Source organism: Heptranchias perlo, chromosome 26, assembly GCF_035084215.1.
Source record: "Heptranchias perlo isolate sHepPer1 chromosome 26, sHepPer1.hap1, whole genome shotgun sequence".
Classification (NCBI taxonomy): domain Eukaryota; kingdom Metazoa; phylum Chordata; class Chondrichthyes; order Hexanchiformes; family Hexanchidae; genus Heptranchias; species Heptranchias perlo.
Window position 1 is genome coordinate 34,635,182 of NC_090350.1, and position 5,000 is coordinate 34,640,181.

Below are 5,000 nucleotides of genomic sequence, written 5' to 3' on the forward strand. Positions count from 1 at the left end.
TCTTTAATAACTCCAATAAATCTTCGGGGTGGGGGGAACATGTGAAATTTTGCGAATCCCTTCCCTCCCCCCTGTGGATACTTAAACTTGCTTGAAGTGTCCATGCAAGGTGAGCAAAGATTTCTGACTGTCGCAAACAACCTTCCCCTTTATTTACCTATCCCTAATCCCTCGACACATACATTCCCTTACTTGGAGAGAACCCCAGTGTATGGCAGGCATTCGGATGGAAAACAAGGTTGAATTACAACAATCCCAGCACGGAGGGGTCCAAATACCCCTGCACCACTTGGGATGAAACAGTATTTCGCATACTATACAACACAACAATGAACAATCTTTATTCAAAATAACATCAAAACGTAAACATTACTTTATTGAAAACAACAAACTGAAGGGACCATCTTTATTAAAATAATGAAACAGGCTGCCATCACTCGCAAGGGATGCGTCCCCGAACTCACACGGGTGATTCGTCTCCCCGAGCATACTGGTCCTTCCATACCCTTTGTGTTCTAACTACTACCTCGAGACCCCTATTCCTACACTGGACGCAAACCAGGTAGAGGACGATCCCGAGCTGACAGATTACTAGCACGTGTGATGCCAGACGAATCCAGGAGGGGACCTCTATATTCTCAAAGATGTCCCACCAGGGTGGGGTCGTAATACTCAGAATATCGGCCCCTATCTGGACAGTCTTCTGTTCCAGCGTGTAAAAGTGTTTTTGGGACACCCCCACTGCTTTTAATAATTTAACGAGGTGTTCTGGGAGAGGGGGGATCTGGTCGCCAAAGTGGGCTACATACTTTTGGAGGTTGGTGAAATTCTCTTTCACAGTGAGGTGAACAGTGGATGGTTCAGGGATGGGGACAATTCGTATCTGTGCCACTTGAACTTCTGCCTCGGGTTTAAAGCAGAAACTGCTGTCACTCACCGCACACCAGCTGTGCTGACCATGCTGGTAGTGAGACGCTGCTGTGGTGATGCAATATGTCCCACCTCCTATATACGCCACCTGTGGGGGAACATGGCCTTGTGCCATGGCTTCCATGGTGCAGTTTATAGGCTTCGCGTCAGCAGCTCTGAACCCGCACTGCGGTTTTGAATAGGCGTTCATGTGTGATCCCCGGCTCCGGCTCCGGCACCCCGAGAGGTCAGTACCCGTCATAGCGTGCTCCCACTTTATGACGTTGGGCGGGACCGCTGTGAAACGAACGTGTGCACCCCCCTGAATGACACCAATGTTCTCCACCCTGTACACCGGCTTAAATTGCATTTTTAAACCATTAATCTGGGTCCGCAGCTCGATGTCATCTCAGCTGTTGATGACAGGAGACCCCGTGTTAAAACCAGTTAAGACATCGTTAAAAACACCCCTTCTTTGTCTCCCAATCCCGTCCAAAAGCTCGTGGGTGTTTAGTCTGGTTCTGTCACCGTCTGAAAAATCAAACTGATAAAATTTAACATCTCCTTTAAGAGGGCTCATCCGAAGATGTGGTGGTCCTCTGTGTCGCCCCTTCTCGCGAGGCTCAGCCCAGACAGGGCGAGCAGGATCACGCCTCCGAACATTCCCTGTTCAGAGATAAAAACATCTGGCCGGGCCCCATATCGGCTGCCTGGCTTGGGTGAAGTGTGAGCGGGTCCCTGGACCTCGGCTCACATTGACAACACTGGAACGGTTCCATCTTAAAATTACATTACGGTTCCACACCTTATAATAAACCTATACATCTTAACTTAAAACTACAAACTTAACTGCTAAAGTTATATACATCCGCCGCCCGTCTCCGAGCGGCCAGCTCAAATTCTGTCAGGACTGCTGCAGGCTGCTTCCTGCGGCTTGGCTGTACTGAGCTTTACTTCCGGTCCCTCACAGCCCGCGACTGCTGGCTGAGGACCTTTGTCTTTCGACTTAACTTTAGCACGGGAGGTAGCCCTTTTAAACTGGGGAGCCGGCGACCATGCCTTCCTAGGCTGGGGTGTCCGAGGGGATGTCCAAGGAAGTGCTGTTGGTGGGGCTACCCTGGCGAGCGGACCCTTGCTGTGGGTCACAGCCCTCGCTGGCTGGGGACTTTTCCCCTGTGGCTCCTCCCTTCCCAAGTCTGAGCTGGGGACAGGCAACCCCCTGCTGTTTGCTGCCTGTTGCTGAGAGTCTTCCTCTCCAGGTTCAAAACCTAGGTCGGGGGCGAGGCTACCTGCCTCGGGCTCCTCCTCCTCCCCACCTGAGTCCCAGAAGAGAGGGGGAGTGGTTTGGACAGGGGTCTGGGTGACTCCTCCCCTGACTGCACCTGCAGGTGCTGCCTGTGAGCTGGGAGCTGCTGGGAGCTGGGGATTTCTAACCTCAGGTTGGATCCCAGCTGCCTGCTTTTTCACCTCCACAGTACTGGGAACTGGTAGCTCTTTGACCGCTTCCCTCCTAGCCTTGTCTATGGCTCTTTCCCCTGCGCGGACGGTCAGGCCCAGGAATTTCACCTCCTGCTGGTCGATCTGCACTTTCTTTTCTAGTCATAGCGGGGCATCGTCAGGGGGGGCTGAGGGAGCTACCACACCGGTAGTGGCTGCTATTCTTCCCTGGCTGGCCATAAAAGATCGCATGGCCTCAAAAAATGACTCCATGGCAGCGGGGGCAATTCCTGTCTCTGCCTCCCCCATCGCTGCCTTTTGGGCTGGGGCGGTGGGATTCTTTCCCTTAGTATCCTTCCAGGGGTTTTTACAATCTTTCCGCAAGTGGCCATCCTTCCCGCACCCAAAGCAGTTTAACTTAGCCTGGGCGGGACGATTCCCTTCCTGGTGCCATTCCCTTTTATGCTGGGCCCCTGATTTAACCTCGTGGACTTTCCCCTTGGGTTGGGGCGTCTCGATACCCCTGATATTTTTAAATGCTATCGTGAGCTGGCGGATCACCGTTTCCTCGGTGGTCTGGGGGCTACGGGGGTCAAACCAAGCCGCAGCTCGTGTTCGAATTTGGGGCAGGCAGTTTGTCATGAGACAGCGGAGCCAGTGGGCTAATTGATCTCTGTTCAGGAGTGTCCGCCCTGGCATTCCCGGGCATGCGCTCCGGTAGACTGGCCACAGCCTGTCTGCGAAAGCCTGTGGGGACTCCCCAGGGAGCTGTACCGTTTTTTCCACCCGGGCGAACGGACTCCCATCATTTAGTCCCATGGCCTCCAATATCTCATCCCTTAACTCCTCGTAATCTTTCTGCCCCCTTTTGCACTCATCTGATAAGGTTTGGAGGAGGTCACCCCCCAGAGAAAACAGCAGCATTTTTGCTTGTTCTGCTTCATCGCAGTCATTAACGCACGCTGCCTGCTCTATCTCACGGAAGTGTAGAGAGGGGTCTCCCCTCACTGTAAGCTTAGGGATATGGCTAACCATGGCCCTGAGCTGTGGGGTGCCATGCGGCACTACAAACTGGTTCTGGATGGCCCCTAGGTCCTCGCCATCGGCGGGCGGGCCGTACCTCCGTTGTCGGAGGGGGTACACTGGTCCCGGTCCTGGTCTATCTGCCAGGAATTGCTGGGTCTCCCCTAATGCTTCATCCTCCACCCCCCCTTGCTGCCAGACCTCCTGAAAACTCGGGGCTATGGGTGGTGGCCGTGAAGCCTCTGGTTCCCTAACCAGTGTCGTTCTGGGAGCTGCCTGTGGGACTTCCCTGCTTGGGTTGCCGGTAAAATCAGACTGGCCCGCCTTCGGGCTAAGGAGGAATACCATGCCCTTCGCCCTCGTTCTATTTCCTGCCTGCAGGGGCGATGATCTGCGTCCTCAAACCCCTGGGCGCAGGCCAGCTTATATGCTGCCTTTACCTCGCCTACTTTCTCCTCCTGCTCTTTTAATTCTTGGGTGAGGCTGTGGATCTTATCCATTAACCTAACCTCACTGCCTCTCGCCTCTCTGACCTGGTATTCCAGGTGTTCCATTCTACCTCTAGCGCTACTTTTGAGCTCAGCGATCTGGTATTCCAGGCGCTCTACCTTTGCCTGGTGGTCCCTTGCCATCTGCGCCCTTTCTTGGCTTATTGCCTGGAGCGCTGCTACTCCTTGCTCTTCGGCTGCTGTCTTTTCCTGCAGCTCTAGGGTCAACTGTTTAATCTTGGCTGCTTGTACTGCTACAGCATGGTCTAGAACTAAGACCTGCTTTTTAAAACACAAGAGCCAGACCGCCTTCTCAATACCTTTCTTATACTGTTTACTTGCTGTCCACTGGATGGCTGCATCTATGGGACGCTCGGCCTTTAACATATCGCCCACCCACTTTTTCGCGATATTTACCTTGCCGCACACATAGGCAGACAACCTTATCTCCATTGCGGATTCCTCCTCCCCACCACTGTCTGTCTTGTTACACACTTTCGTCTCAGCTCCTACCTGGCTCGCCATTTCTGTAAGGGGTTTCTTTTTTTACTGTTTCTCGGGCTTATAATAGGTCAGCCAGTTATGTTTTCCTGAGCTGCCCTGCCCGCAGTGCGGTTGCGAATCGCTTACCCCTTCCTGATTCTGAGCTGAGGACTTATCGAGTGGTAACAAAGACAGACAAACAGACCAGTGGATTGGTACAAGGAAAACCAATGTTTATTAATAAGAAAACTAAAACTACAAGGTAAACAGTATAATACAGAAGATAAAGAAATCGCTATGGATGTAATACAGTCTTACACTTATCGGGTTGAAAGAAACGGACACATCGAGGGAAAATTCTAAAATCACAAGTTTAGCAATATCCCTTAACCCCCAACCTTACACTTATGCTAGGTTGTCTTGTGGCGGCCAGAAAATTAATGCTCACCGGTGAAAACAGATGAAAAGGCCTGGCCCCTGTGCCTGCTGCTGCCGTCGACATGTGGTTGCGAGGTTTACTGGATGGCTTCCTTCTTAGTTGCCAGCAGACAGGATAGGGCCAAGAGGCGAAGAGAGAGAGCTCCTACCCAGAAATATACTGGGCAGCTTCAGTTATACCCTCTTGGTAACAGGTTTTTTCATACCTTATCAGCTTGCTTC